Source organism: Lithobates pipiens, unplaced genomic scaffold, assembly GCF_037356315.1.
Source record: "Lithobates pipiens isolate NorthernLeopardFrog02 unplaced genomic scaffold, aLitPip1_a1.2 Scaffold_19, whole genome shotgun sequence".
NCBI classification, from domain to species: domain Eukaryota; kingdom Metazoa; phylum Chordata; class Amphibia; order Anura; family Ranidae; genus Lithobates; species Lithobates pipiens.
The window spans coordinates 488,517,863-488,534,029 of NW_027507764.1; the positions used below are offsets into that span (position 1 = coordinate 488,517,863).

At 49.3% G+C, this 16,167-nt stretch overlaps 1 protein-coding gene across 2 annotated transcripts in view; it reads left to right on the forward strand.

Annotated features, from left to right (window-relative positions):
* Positions 1–1,223: 1,223 nt before the first annotated feature.
* The window catches only part of WWP1 (WW domain containing E3 ubiquitin protein ligase 1), a 263,487-nt gene continuing 248,543 nt past the window's right edge, over positions 1,224–16,167 (forward strand). Inside the window, exon 1 of one of the 2 annotated variants that reach the window (XM_077492977.1) lies at positions 1,224–1,376. The gene's annotated coding sequence lies outside the window, so the exon portion shown is untranslated. Of the gene's footprint in view, positions 1,381–16,167 lie in introns of both variants that reach the window. The other variant, XM_077492978.1, reaches the window with a different exon arrangement.

Genomic DNA, 16,167 nt, shown 5'->3' on the forward strand with positions numbered 1-16,167 from the left:
GCACAGTATCTGTGTTTGATGGCACAGTGGCTGCGTTTGATGGCACAGTGGCTGCATTTGATTGGAACAGTGGCTGAGTTTGACTGACACAGTGGCTGCGTTTGATTGGCACAGTGGCTGCGTTTGATTGGCACAGTGGCTGCGTTTGATGGGCACAGTGGCTGCGTTTGATGGGCACAGTGGCTGCGTTTGATGGCACAGTGGCTGCGTTTGATGGGCACAGTGGCTGCGTTTGATGGCACAGTGGCTGCGTTTGATGGGCACAGTGGCTGCGTTTGATGGCACAGTGGCTGCGTTTGATGGGCACAGTGGCTGCGTTTGATGGCACAGTGGCTGCGTTTGATGGCACAGTGGCTGCGTTTGATTGGCACAGTGGCTGCGTTTGATGGGCACAGTGCCTGCGTTTGATGGGCACAGTGGCTGCGTTTGATGGGCACAGTGGCTGCGTTTGATTGGCACAGTGGCTGCGTTTGATGGGCACAGTATCTGTGTTTGATGGCACAGTGGCTGCATTTGATGGCACAGTGGCTGCGTTTGATGGGCTCAGTGGCTGCGTTTGATGGGCTCAGTGGCTGCGTTTGATGGCAAAGTGGCTGCGTTTAATGGGCACAGTGGCTGCGTTTGATGGCACAGTGGCTACATTTGATGGGCACAGCAGCTGCATTTGATGGGCACAGTGGCTGCGTTTGATTGGCACAGTGGCTGCGTTTGATGGCACAGTGGCTGTGTTTGATGTCACAGTGGCTGCGTTTGATTGGCACAGTAGCTGCGTTTGATGGCACAGTGGCTGCGTTTGATTGGCACCGTGGCTACTGCGTTTGATGGGCACAGTGGGTGCATTTGATGGGCACAGTGAGGCTGCAATTCATGTTTTTTTTCAGAAATTTTTAGTTTGCGCCCCCCAAACATTTTGAGCACCAGCTGCCACTGGTACCATGACTGAAGTCTGAGGCTCAGGGGATGAGCCCCCCATTGTGTACGAGGCCTAAAGTTTGTTTATACTTTTTATTTCTTTAGTGAAATTCACAATGTAGCCAGATCTCGCTTGTAGCATAGATAGTGACATGGTAATGATGACATTCCTAGGTGTAATGATCCCTCTCCATACACATCCATACTCCGCGCTACACACAAGCAGAACTAGCACAGAGTGACGTCACGACCCCGCACAGCTCTCAGGCGCCTCGGCTGCGTTGTGGGGCGGTGACGTCACACGGGCCGGCTAGTGGATGAGGCGCTGGAGGCGGGACCGGGGGGAGGAGCCGTGCGATGGCCGCAGAGGTGCAGGGCGCAGGGAGAGTGTGAGGCGGACGGTGACTGGGGAGAGGAACCGGTCGGCCCGGGCAGGGGAGGCCGAGGACGGGACGTCCGCCCTGGTAGGTACGGTGTGTGAAACAGTGTCCCCCTCCCCCTCTGTGTATATCCCCCACACCCTGCCATAGCTGTCCTGTGTGTGTATTGTCTGAGCACACTGCCCGGATATACGGGGAGCACAGCTGGCACCAGAGCCCGGGGCCCGCTCCCTGCATTCTATGGGCTGTGTGCCCGGCTTCTCTATGCTCTGCCACACGTCTGCTGATTGAATGTATCCAGCAGGAAGGAGGACTGCCTGTACCATCTGCCTGACCCTCAGGCTGGGGCCATTATGGGTCACTGTGCTCAGTCTGCTGCCTGGTGGGCCTCAGGGGGTGCCCACCTGGCAGTCAGGTGTACAGGCCCACCAGACAGCACTGAAAAGCCAGCAGTCTGAGTGACCATCTCTCTGTCTGGGGGGCCTGCTTGAATCACTGTCCGGCGAGCCCTTGGGGGGGGGGGGGGGGGTGGCATGACTCGCTGACCGGCGAGCGCATTGTCTCGCTGTCCGGCGAGCCCTTGGGGGGGTGGCATTACTCGCTGCCCGGCGAGCGCATTGTCTCGCTGTCCCGGCGAGCCCTTGGGGGGGTGGCATTACTCGCTGCCCGGCGAGCGCATTGTCTCGCTGTCCCGGCGAGCCCTTGGGGGGTGGCATGACTCGCTGCCCGGCGAGCGCATTGTCTCGCTGTCCCGGCGAGCCCTTGGGGGGTGGCATGACTCGCTGCCCGGCGAGCGCATTGTCTCGCTGTCCGGCGAGCCCTTGGGGGGGGGGGGGGGGGTGGCATGACTCGCTGACCGGCGAGCGCATTGTCTCGCTGTCCGGCGAGCCCTTGGGGGGGTGGCATTACTCGCTGCCCGGCGAGCGCATTGTCTCGCTGTCCCGGCGAGCCCTTGGGGGGGTGGCATTACTCGCTGCCCGGCGAGCGCATTGTCTCGCTGTCCCGGCGAGCCCTTGGGGGGTGGCATGACTCGCTGCCCGGCGAGCGCATTGTCTCGCTGTCCCGGCGAGCCCTTGGGGGGTGGCATGACTCGCTGCCCGGCGAGCGCATTGTCTCGCTGTCCGGCGAGGCCTTGGGGGGGTGGCATGACTCGCTGCCCAACGAGCACATTGTCTCGCTGTCCGGCGAGGCCTTGGGGGGGGTGGCATGACTCGCTGCCCAGCGAGCACATTGTCTCGCTGTCCGGCGAAGCCTTGGGGGGGTGGCATGACTCGCTGCCCAGCGAGCACATTGTCTCGCTGTTCGGCGAGTCCTCAGGAGGGCCTGCTTGAATTGCTGTCCGGCGGGCCCTGGGGGGGGGGGGGTGGCCTGCTTGACTCGCTGTCCGGCGGGCCCTGGGGGGGGGTTGGCCTGCTTGACTCGCTGTCCGGCGGGCCCTGGGGGGGGGGTGGCCTGCTTGACTCGCTGTCCGGCGGGCCCTGGGGGGGGGGTGGCCTGCTTGACTCGCTGTCCGGCGGGCCCTGGGGGGGGGTGGCCTGCTTGACTCGCTGTCCGGCGGGCCCTGGGGGGGGGTGGCCTGCTTGACTCGCTGTCCGGCGGGCCCTGGGGGGGGGGTGGCCTGCTTGACTCGCTGTCCGGCGGGCCCTGGGGGGGGTGGCCTGCTTGACTCGCTGTCCGGCGGGCCCTGGGGGGGGGTGGCCTGCTTGACTCGCTGTCCGGCGGGCCCTGGGGGGGGGTGGCCTGCTTGACTCGCTGTCCGGCGGGCCCTGGGGGGGGGTGGCCTGCTTGACTCGCTGTCCGGCGGGCCCTGGGGGGGGGGTGGCCTGCTTGACTCGCTGTCCGGCGGGCCCTGGGGGGGGGGTGGCCTGCTTGACTCGCTGTCCGGCGGGCCCTGGGGGGGGGGTGGCCTGCTTGACTCGCTGTCCGGCGGGCCCTGGGGGGGGGGTGGCCTGCTTGACTCGCTGTCCGGCGGGCCCTGGGGGGGGGGTGGCCTGCTTGACTCGCTGTCCGGCGGGCCCTGGGGGGGGGGTGGCCTGCTTGACTCGCTGTCCGGCGGGCCCTGGGGGGGGGTGGCCTGCTTGACTCGCTGTCCGGCGGGCCCTGGGGGGGGGGGTGGCCTGCTTGACTCGCTGTCCGGCGGGCCCTGGGGGGGGGGGGGTGGCCTGCTTGACTCGCTGTCCGGCGGGCCCTGGGGGGGGGGTGGCCTGCTTGACTCGCTGTCCGGCGGGCCCTGGGGGGGGGGGGTGGCCTGCTTGACTCGCTGTCCGGCGGGCCCTGGGGGGGGGGTGGCCTGCTTGACTCGCTGTCCGGCGGGCCCTGGGGGGGGGGTGGCCTGCTTGACTCGCTGTCCGGCGGGCCCTGGGGGGGGGTGGCCTGCTTGACTCGCTGTCCGGCGGGCCCTGGGGGGGGGGGTGGCCTGCTTGACTCGCTGTCCGGCGGGCCCTGGGGGGGGGGTGGCCTGCTTGACTCGCTGTCCGACGGGCCCTGGGGGGGGGGGGGGTGCTGCTTGACTCGCTGTCCGGCGGGCCCTGGGGGGGGGGTGCTGCTTGACTCGCTGTCCGGCGGGCCCTGGGGGGGGGGGTGCTGCTTGACTCGCTGTCCGGAGGGCCTGGTTGACATGCAGCCTGGCAGTCTTTATGGCCTGCCACAAGTGCACAGGTTGTCTTTTTATGGGTTGCAGGATGGATGCTTTTATGAGCTGTCTCTCGATCTAGATTCCATTATAGGTTGCTCGCCTCTCAAACTGGCAGCCTTTGGGACTCCCTGATTTCTAGGCTGGTGGCACTTTGGGTAATCTTATTTTGGTTTGTCTTTGTACATCTACTGCCTTATCTGTGTCCTTATGGGGAACCCTATTCCATGGCTGTGTGCCTCCTGGCTGCTTCCCTGTGCTGCTCACGCTCTTCTGGACATCTTTTGGTTAGCTTTGTGTCATTCACTTTTTCCTGTTCTGCACTGATGTCCCACCACACGTTCTGTCCTATATATCTTCATGGTATGTCCTGGTTTTATCACGTTCGGGCTCACCTGTACAGTAGCCCGTTTTATGGTGTTTCTACTTGTAATTGGTTTTACTGTTTTCAAGGGCCAGTCCCCCAACTGATATTCTGGTGAAATGTAGAATTTGGTGGTCAGCCCCTTCTCTTGGATACACCAGCAGTGAGATCTCGCTCCCTTCTTCCTCTGGGAGTTGTGGATGTTCGTGACTGCCTTCGCTGTTATCTCCAGAATATAAGGGATGGTGGGAGCCCCTCTTTGTCAGATGGTGTGCAGACCTTGGAACGCCACACAGAGATCTCACCAATGGAGTCTAAAAGAAAATGCTCGGCCATTTAAAATGGTTCTAAACCTGAGACGTGAGATATCGGCAAAGCATATCCCTCTATATTGTGTACTTATCAAAATTAAGAGCACTAAGTGTCATTTCTGTCTGTTGCTTTGTTCTTCTGCTGTCAGCATGAATTACTTCTGACAAGTTTTCCTGACACCAAGAGAAGAAAGGTGACAGTGGAGGGACCTCCAGCACGCAGCCTTTTGCTGGCCATACACTATATGAAAAAATCGTCCGAATCCACTTTCAAAAAACAAACATTCGGCCGTGAGTGCAAACGATAGTGCCATCATGTAATTACTGATCGTTCAGTGGACATAAATGAATGCGTGTTTTGTTCATTTTTTTTACATATATCTAGTGCAGACAGTTTGGGCGGGAAACACATTAACTTTTCAGTTTATCATTCGTTTGGCAGAACAGTTTCAAACTTGTCCTTTTTTCGGCTACAAAATGTCAAAACGATTATCGATTTTGTGCCCATTAACTGGCCAAAAAAATGACTGAATTCTGGATGATTTTTCGAATGGTGTATGGCCAGCATAAGACTGACAGTCTCAGCTCTGTTGCTGTGTCAGGGTGTGTATGTCCCTTTCCTCCAAGCAGCTCTCGGAGCACCTCTCACGGAGCTCCGTGGGGTAATACTTCAGCTCTCTGCCCCCAGTTTTCTGACGGCTCAGACAAGCTTTATAAATTCTGAACTTTGAATGGCTGTAGAGAAGAAAACACTGCAGATAAACATGTACAAATTATGTAGGATGATTTATTTAATCTCTGTGTATCACCTGAAAACGAATCACTTCACTGGCTATGTCGAAGGATTTACAACCACTTTAACTGTCCAAAAACAATTAATAAAGCAGAACTAAACCCTCCTGTCCAAGGAAGCTGCCACCTTAGCCTCAGTTTGATCTGCAGTTGCCATGGTGCTGCACATGTGATCAGATATGACACCAGACACCTGATGGTTTGGCAGTTCAGTTGAGAGAAGAAAAAAGCAACTGTGACAGTTCTCATTGCTGGTATGCCTTGAATGTAAGGCCTCTTTAAGACGAACGATCCGCTCAGGTCCGCCTGCCAGTTTTTTAGGCGGACCTGAACGGATGCTCCATAGAGGTCTATGGAACGCTGGATGTCAGCAGTGACATGTCCGCTGACATACGACCCGCTCTGATCCGAAAAAGTGTGACGGAGGAAAACCCTACTTTTCCATCTGTCATCGGATTGGGTGATAACGGACTCTATGGTCCGTCCTCCTCAAATCCCCCATAGGGGAGAGCGGCGCTCTGACAGGTCCGTCCCTGTACAGTGTGCAGAGACAGACCTGTCAAGTGGATGTCCACGCGGCGGATCATCACAGATCCGTCCCATGTGAAAGAGGCCTAACTGTTTTGGGAAACCATTAAATTGATGGGTTTAGTTCCCTTTTCAAGTTTTGGGTGGGCTGATCTTTCAAAAGAATGATTTCTAAATATGTCTGAAAGCTGAAACGCCAATACCTGAAAGCAGCCTCTTCAGCAACCTCTCTTCAGCGGGTGAAAAGATGGCGCTGGATGTGGATGGCTGGATGGCCTCACTGTTCTGTATAAGCACAACTTATTTCTTGGAGTGTTCCAACTGGATAGATTCAGCTTCTCCATTTATACCTGGTTACTCTTGTCCATGAGGCCGCAAGTGAATCCAGTGCAAAATATTACTGTAGACTCCAGAACAGAAGAGGAGGGAATATTTTCTGGTGGGGGCCATGCTATGTTGACAGCTGTCTAAGGGCCCGTGCACACAGTGTGCGAACAGCTGCGGCCAGATTTGTATCTGGTAGAAATCAGTGGCTGACACGGCTGCTGTTCACAATTATCTGCTCATCCAAGGGATAAAGGAAAACTGGATGTGTCACTGATTTTTTTTTTTTTTTTTTTCTGCACTAAAAATGCATGCACAGTGTTTTCCATGAATTCCAATGGCTCTAGTTCACACCAATGCAGTCAGTTTCTGCACCGGGACTGACTGCACTGGTGTGAACTTGAGCCATTGGAATATATGGAAAACACTGTGCATGCTTTTTTAGTGAAAAAAAAATTGAGCACAGAACTGCATCTGGTGTGAACTGGCCCTGTGTTTTACATGTATGTGGTCCTGGTCGCAGAGATTTGGGTTCGGTAAAGCCTGGTTGGATCTGATGTTATTGAAGTGAGTCTGATGCCGCGTACACACGGTCGAACTGTTTGACGTACTTAGTCCGTCATACAATCCGGCGTACTTTCCACTGAACGGACTTGACCACACACGGATACCCAAACAGTCCGACGAAAGCTTGCGCGATGACGTACAGCACGTACGACGGGACTAGAAATAGGAAGTCCAAGACACAGCAAAGCCCTGTAAATCCTTTCTGGGCATGCGCCATTCTTAGTCCGTTGGACTAGCATACTGACGACCGTATTGTCCGCTGAAACCAAAGTACGGCGGACAGATTTTTGGAAAAACCGAAATTCTTAGTACTCCGGACTGCACGCTGAAAAAGTCCGCTGAAGCCCACACACGAGCGGATTGTCCGCTGAAATGTGTTTCAACGGACTAAGTACTTCAAACAGTTCGACCATGTGTACGCGGCATGACTCATACTTGTTCTGGTTACATGCGATTGAGGACTCTGAACAGGAACTTTGCGTCCAGAGTCATTTTTTTCTGTCCTTTAACAAATTGGTTGCAGCTAATAGTCTATTGTAGATGTGACTGTGGCACAGAGGGCTGCGGCATCCAGATACGGCATTCAGCCTGCAGCTTCTCATCCTTAGTGAGGATTTTCCCTCACTTTGTAAAGGCCTTTCTCACTTGTTATCTCCAGGTGAAGAAATGAGGAGAAATCTCTCCAACAAAATGCAGACCGTGAAAACTGTTTTTCTCATTTAGCCAACAAGCTGAACAAAAAAGAAAAAATACTAGACCGATTGCCCCCCCCCCCCCCTCCGCAGTATTGTAGTCTGACAGCAAGGATACCCCCCCCCCCCCACCTCGTCAGATTACACAGATCAGCGATGTAGCCACTAATCAGGTGGCTTTTATCTGTCAGGGCGGTTGAACAGAAGTCAATCGGCAGACCAAATTTTGTTGCAGTGGCCGAACAAGGATCAACATTGTCCTTGTTGGACTGCCCGAATTTCAACCCATGTATGGCCAGCTTAATGCAGAACTAAACCTTCCTATCACTTTCAGCCAAGGAAGCTGCCATCTTGGCCTCTGTTTGATCTGCAACTGCCATGATGCTGCACATGTGATCGGTTATTATACCAGCCATTGGATGGTTTGACAGTTTTGGTGAGAGCTCAACCAATGTGACAGTTATCATTCTGCATGTGTCGGGAGTCAAACTGTTTTTTGAAACTGTTAAATCAATGAAATTAGTTCCACTTTAAGTCTGTTCAAAAGAAAGTTTTGGCTGTACATAGAATTAGGCTGGGTTCACACCGCTGCGGCTGGGAGACCCGGATGTGATTCGCACCGCACTGCAGTGCAAATCACATCCGATCTCTGTGCGATGCGAGTTCAGCCATACAGATAGTATGGCTGAATTCGCATCGCACCCGCCGCAAACTCGCACAGGACCCTTTTTTTGGTCCGCAGCAGAATCGGATCGCATGGGTGTTCACACCATGCGATCCGATTCCTGTCTGAGTTTGCAGATCGCACTGCGATATGCGAACTGATCTGGGGGTGTCATTAAGATTGCCGGCGGGAGGCATGCGATGCGGGAAAACGCTGCGGATTTGCGGCGTTCCCGCATCGCTCCGGTGTGAACCCAGCCTTATTAGGGTCCGTTTTGACAGACTCCGCTTGTTCAGCTGGGGTCGATCCTTTGATCTCCACTGAGCAGACAGATGACAGGTCCGTGTCTCTCCGCTCACTGTACAGAGACGGACCCATCAGAGCCCCCCTCTTCTCTGTGGGGAGATTGGATAAAGACGGATCCGCCTGTCCGTTTTTCATCCGATCCGCCGGATTTCAGCGGACATGTCACAGCTTTTATCTGTCACTCTATAGAGGTGCATGGAGCGTCCAATCAGGTCCACCTGAAAAACGGACAGGTGGACCTAATCAGATAGAATGTGTGAAAGGGGCCTAAGCTTATTAAAGCATTTATTTCATATGTTATCATGATTCTGTCCATTTATGCTGTTATTACTATTTCTATAAATGTAATGTCACGTTTATATAACAATTTTCAATATTTTGTTTATTATTTTGCTCCCCTTCTCCACTTTATTTAGTAGGGTCTCTTTAAAAACAGACTTCATACAGACATTGGGGCCATTTAGTTTAAACCAATGTTTCCAGCCTACAGGTGTGACACATCCCAGTGACAATATAAGACCTTGTTCAGTGACCTGCAGTCATCTGTAGGGCATTTTTAAACACAATTGAATGATTTGTAATGGTATAATTCAGATTTTTGGGAAATAATAAAGTACCAGAGATAGATACATGTAAAAAGGGGAGTTTGGGACTTTAATTAAATGAAGCACTTGGATAGTGGAGGTGAGTTTTAACCATATTTAGAGTTTTATTGATTGTTCAGTAGAAAACCATAAATTATAATAATAGGACAAATTCATAATATATATAGGCATCAATACAATAAAAACACAATATATAGTATCCACATAACAACATTTGACAATGGTAAATGCAGTGAATAAATGAAGTGGCATGGTGGTGCCCATGACAGCAAGCCCGACATCGATAAGTGTACCCACATGGTAAGTATGCATCCACTGAAAATAGTTGATATATAGTTCAATAATTAATTCATAATAGAATAAATGATTCCATATAAAATATCTATCCAGGCTTCATTTAAAGTCCCAACCCCCCCCCCCCCCCCCCTATTTACCAGAGATAGATGTTGTATCGGCTTTGTCTCAACTGGAGCACGACCAATTAACTTTTACCCAGTAAAGTATGTCCTTCACCTGCAATGCAAGGGTTAACTGTTAGTTTGTCTAATGGGACTGGATAAAGGGGCTCTACTTAGCAGATCCTCTGCTCCCACAGCTTCCTTCATGCTGCTAGATGGGTCAGTGCACCACTTCAACCCTGCCCTCCGACAGTGCAAGACCAGTGCAGGGATCACAGTGCTGTATTGGACATGAGTACAGCAAGGGACAGTCCACTGTCAGAGCATAGGGGAGCATCATTAGCCAGGGATACTGGGGATCAGAAAAAGCGGCTTTTTACCTTTTTATTGGACACCCCACTGCAAGCAAAAACTTTTACCTGTTCTGGAGTTGCTTTTTAAAGCGGGAGTAAACCCGCTGAAAATTGTTTTTTTGTTTTTTTTCAGACCTGTAAGAGATAAGGCATAATGAGCTAGTATGCACCGATACACGCCGAGGGAGCTGACATGTTCCCTCGGCGTGTATTTCCGGATATCACGGCTCTGGCGCTGTGAGTGACCGGAGCAGCGATATCGTCGCTCCCGCGCATGCGTGTGGGAGATTTCTTTCCGGCAGGGTCCGGCGTCTGCCGGGCTTCCAGCCGAGAATCCCCCCTGTGCACATGTGCCGTTGAAGTCAGCGGCTCATTGCGAGGGGGATATCTCCTAAACCAAACCATACAGGTTTAGGAGATATTTTTTGTACCTATAGGTAAGCCTCATTATAGGCTTACCTGTAGGTAAAAGTATAAAAAAAAAAAAAAAAAAAAGACTATACAACCGCTTTAAATGTTCATTTTCTAGGGAAAGAATAAAAGAAGCTGATTGCTTGCTCTGAGCAATGACACCATTTTGGGTAAAACTTGTCACTCTACTAATTCAGTGTTAAGCTACATTCAATTTAAATGGCTTCATAGAAATGATCACTAAGAGCTGGAAAACACCCTGTGGTTGATTTACTAGAACTGGAAAGTGCAGCTCTGCATAGAAACCAATCAGCTTCTGGTTAATATTGTCAAAGTTTATTGGAAAAACTGAAGTTAGAAGCTGATTGGCTACCATGCACAGCTGCACCAGATTTTGAACTCTCCAGTTTTAGTAAATCAGCCCCTGTTCATCTAGGCATCAATTAGGTACTCTGAATGTGTCAACGCAGAGGAATTTGACCCGGCAAGAATAACATTTGTGGTGGGTGTGCTGTGTTATGTAAAACTATTTGTTTTATTCATCACCAACACTGTTGTAAATGCTGAACATCTGAAGCTGAGACTTGTAGTTCTAGTACAGTGAAGGATGCTGTTCGCTCTCTACCCTCCTCCATTCACAAAACATCTTGTAATATTATTATGACACTCAAGGCTTTTGTGAATGGAGGAGAGGAGGGCTGGTGGAATGTCAGTATCTCCACTCGTCCATTCACAGGATGAGGTGGAGAGCGAGTGGCTCGTTTACTGTGCTCGTTTACTTTGAGAGCTGAAACCGTATTTTGCCCATAGGTGTGCACAGCCTATTGCGTTAGGATGTGCACCTCAAAGCTCAAATACCCATGCCTTTCTCTGCAGCCTCAACTGCACTGGGCAATAAATGAATGAGAAGTGCACCGTGCTGAGCGGCTTCCTGTTCATTCACAAACTGAAGCATAGTAAACCGTTTACTATGCTTTCGTTATGATCGAACACAATAAGTGTTTACTGTGTTCATTTGGAAAAGGAAAGGGCTGGTAAATGTCATATTGATTAGCCCCTTCCCCCACTATCTACCCTGAAACATCCTCTGCAGCAGCCGGAGGGAGAGAAGCCAGGAGCACTGCCATGGGGGGGGAGGGGCGGGCAGTGGGGGGAATCGACACAGCACAGCACCCCCTGCGCACCTACCCCTTGCAGTAGTGTCCGGGATGAATGAAACAAATATTACCTATTGCTACACCTTGCACACATCATTTGAGGCAATTTTCTTTTTACATAGCAAATGTCCAAAAATGATTTTAGTGAACCTAGCAGTTAGCCTCTTGCACTCTTTACTGAATACATCTGTTTATCTATTTGTATACATGACCCGTAGCAAGAAGCCGGAAACTTCTGTGACAGATTATTTCTAAGTGGTTGCCTTTCACTCCTGCCATTTGCTCGTCTTGCTGCTCTTTGCATTGCAATAATTTCATAAGCCGGATAGTTGGATTTTGCGCTCTCACCTTTCTTTGTTGCTATTGTAAACCCCTTCCTGTGTTTCCTCTTGTCAGGGATGGATTTGTCTGGCCTTTCTCCATACTCCTGCCCTCTTCTTTTTTATTTTTTTTTATTTTTTTTCCCTTTGGTCTGGTTCTCTCACTGGCTGTTACGGCGATGAGTGGAGCATAACCATTTATACTGCAGATTATCTTCAGCTAATATTGGAGAGTCTGAAAGACCTTGGATTGCAGATTGTCAGGCTGTGTGGTACATGTCACCTGTGTCTGGATTTCTGATTAGCATTGTAGGGTACTGTCTATTAAATATGTCCTGTCCATTCAGGTGAACTCAACTGGCCATGTCATGTGGGCTCTAATGGCATATTGATTGCCTGATCATGTTAAGCCGTGTCACTATATTTACCCCGGATTGCTGTCTTTTTTTTTTTTTTTTCCTTTGGATGCAATGCTCTGTGATGTGCCGTGGTATTTTAAGAAGCTGTAGATTGCATTAGTTGCTATTTCAGCTTAAGTGTTGAGTAAACGTCTGTGCCAGGTCTTACAGGCTGTTGATGTTTGTAGCTTGTCTGCGTCTTGTATATTTTACTCCGATTTCCTCCGCTATACAAAGCTTCCGCTGTCTGTCTCTTTCAAACGCCCTGTACAATCGCTAATTTTCTGTAATTGTTGCTTAATTTTGCGTTTTTTTTTTTTTTTTTATATTTGCTCTTGTACAGCAATGCAGCTATTGTTCGTTTATGAATGTTTTAGAAAATCATTGACTTGTTCAGATGCCTTTATTTAACCACTTCCGCTCCAGAAGATTTTACCGCATTCATGACCAGGTCATTTTTTGCTATTCATGGCTGTGCTACTTTAACCACTTCAGCTTCGGAATGATGTACCCCCTTAATGACCAGGCCATTTTTTTAGATACAGTTGCACGTCGTGCCATGCTGTACCATAAAAAAAAATTCATTTTTTTCCCCCATCAATAGTGCTTTCTTTTGGTGGTATTTGATCACCTCTACGGTTTTTATTTTTTGCCCTTGAAAAAAAAAAAAAATATTTTCTGCTATAAAACATTTCCAGTAATTAAAAAAAAAATTATAATCTAATTTCTTCATCAATTTAGGCCAATATGTATTCTGCTTCATGTTTTTGGTAAAAAAACACCAATAAGCGTAAATATTGATTGGTTTGCGCAAAAGTTATAGCGTCTACAAAATAGGGGATAGATTTATGTTTTTTTTTTTTTTTTACTAGTAATTGCGGGATCAGTGATTTTTAGTGGGATTGTGGTGGAGAGATCGGACACCTAACTGACTGTGTTCCCTGGGCGTGTTTACTAACTGTATGGGCTGCCTGGGATAACACAGAGATACGTCTTCCTGCATAGAAGAAAGACAAGATCTCAGTGTAATTCCCTGTCAGAACGGAGATCTGCCTTGTTTACTTTGGCAGATCCCCTTTCTGTCTCTGCAGGGAATGATCGCAGGTGGCCGGTGGACGTTGAGTCCATCGGATCTGCTGATTGGCTCCCTCGCTGGCCAATTGGGGCATGCGCGCCCACAGAATCTAGTGCACAAATCACCTTAACAGTAAGGCGATTTGCACAGCCGAGCCACCTTGCCGCAGTATAACTGCGGCGGGTGGTAGCCAAGCGGTTCACTGGTAATTGCTCAGTCATGCAACATTGTACACAAACAATTTATATCATCATTTTTTTTTTCACACAAATTGAGCTTTTTTATTATTATTTTTTATTTTTTGTGGTATTTTATTTTTATTTTTTTTACTTACTTACTTACTTATTTCTGCTATAAAACATATCCAACAATAAATAAAATCAAATTTCTCCATGAATTTAGGCAAAAATTGATTCTGCTACATGTCTTTGGTGAAATAAAAAATAATCCCAATAAGTGTATGTTTGGTTTGCGTGAAAGTTATAGCATCTACAAACTTTGATATAATATATTATATTTCAGTGACTTGGAATGGGACTGTGGGAGCGCGGCAGGCTGACACTGAGTGGGAACTGACTAAATGCCAGTGACACTAATACAGTGTTCAGTGTTTATACTATAGACTGTCACTGCTTTGCATGGATAAGAAACAGAGATCACTCCCTCTGTACAGAGCCCTGTGTTGATTGACTCCTGTGTATAATCACAGGGTTGGCGTGCATGCATGCCATGTACCAGTACGTTGCTTTTCCTGTATGGGAGTCCTGTCCGCAGTACACTGCAGGCAGGTGGTCCATTAAAATAACAGGTACACAGATAATAAGGCTGCGCTGCTCATATATCTCCTGTCAATTGTAGTGAGCATCACAGTATTAGGCTCCATTCCCATGAGGCGGATCTGCTGCCTCGGAGTCCGCCTCTGTCCGCCAGCTCAGCGGGAGATCTCTCCATTGATCTCCGCTGAGCCGGTGTCTTGTCTAATAACGTCCTCCATCGGATAGTGTCCGCTGTGTACTGCGCATGCGCAGTACACAGCAACACAGATTCCGAAAATTGCCGAGGATGAACGGCGCCTGCGCCATGAGTCCAGGTTCTATCCCCACTATCCAAGTGGACATGGAGTAGGAATAAAAAAAGAGCCGAGCGCAGCGAGGTTCGAGCCCGAAGCAAGGGGCCCTTTAATACTCACAACCCTATGTCCGCTTGGATGGTGGGGCTACCACCTCCACTCACGGCGCAGGCGCCGTTCAGCTTCGGAAATTTTCCGAAGCTTCGTCTGCTCCGTACTGCGCATACGCAGTACGGGGCGGACGCTATATGATGGCCGGACATTATACGGCAGAACACCGGCGAATGACAGGTCCCTCTCTGCTTACTGAGCGGGGAGGGGCTTGTCGAGCGCCGCTGGTTTCTATAGAGAGATCGGACCTCATTTCATGCAATCTCACGCAATCCGCCAGCGACTGATCCGGACGTAGGGCCATCTGTCTGCTTTTGGCGGACTGGACAGGGTCGGATGACAGCGGATATGTCACCGCTGACATCCGTCGCTCCATAGACCAGCATGGAGTGCCCGATCAGGTCCGCCGCCACAAAACTGACAGGTGGACCTGAACGGTCCGACAGTGTGAAAGGGGCCTTAAACAAATCAAAAAAATTACAAAATAACACCCCCACCACCATTATATTAAAAAACAAAAATATGCACATAATTGTATATAAACATCCAATAGTAATTCAAAGTGTTTGTATCCCAACACAAATCATTTTGATAAATGGAAAAACGATGTGCTGATACTTCTAGTCACTTCACGATGTTCTTGCCCAAGATCTAACATACAAGTGCTCCACCACCACATAAATTACTTGCTCACCTCCAATGTAGACATATATACAGGTGCATCTCGTAAAATTTGAATATCATCAAAAAGTTACGTTATTTCAGTAATTCAATTAAAAACGTGCAACTCATATTTTATATAGATGCCTTACACACAGAGGGATATAGTTCAAGCATTTCTTTCTTTTAATTTTGTTGATCATGGCTTACAGCTAGTGAAAACCCCAAATTCAGTATATTAGAATATTACAGAAGACCAATAAAAGAAAGTATTTTTAATGCAGAAATGTTGGCTTATTGAAAGTATGTCCATGTACAGTATAGTATGTACTCAATACTTGGTCTGTGCTCCTTTTGCATGAATTACTACACAATGTGGCGTGGCATGGAGATGATCAGCCTGTGGTACTGCTGAGGTGTTATGGAAGCCCAGGTTGCTTATAGCTACCTTCAGCTCATCTGCATTGTTGAGTCTGGTGTCTCTCATCTTCCTCTTGACAATACCCCACAGATTCTCTATGGGGTTTAGGTCTGGCGAGTTTGCTGGCCACTCAAGCAGTGATACCTGAAACCAGGTATTGGTACTTTTGCCAGTGTGGGCAGGTGCCAAGTCCTGCTGGAAAATGCGCGCACACACACACACACTCCATAAGTTTACATACCCTGCAGAAGTTATGATTTCTTGTCCATTTTTCAGAGAATATGAATGACACAAAAACTTTACTTTAACTTTAACTTTAATGATTAGTGTTTGGCTGAATCCATTTATTATCATTCAACTGTGTTTACTCTTTTTTTGAATCATAATGGCAACGGAAACTACCCAAATTACCCTGATCAAAAGTTTACATACCCCAGTCAGTTATTAATACTGCGTATTGCCCCCTTTAACATTGATGACAGCTTGAAGTCTTTTTTGTGGATGAGGCCCTTTATCTTCTCAGATGGTAAAGCTGCCCATTCTTTTTGGCACAATGATATTGAGGTCAGGAGACTGAGATGGACACTCCAGAACCTTCACTTTATTCTGCTGTAGCCAATGACAGGTCGACTCGGCCTTGTGTTTTGGATCATTGTCATGTTGGAATGTCCAAGTACATTCCAATGCGCAGCTTCCTGGCTGATGAATGCAAATGTT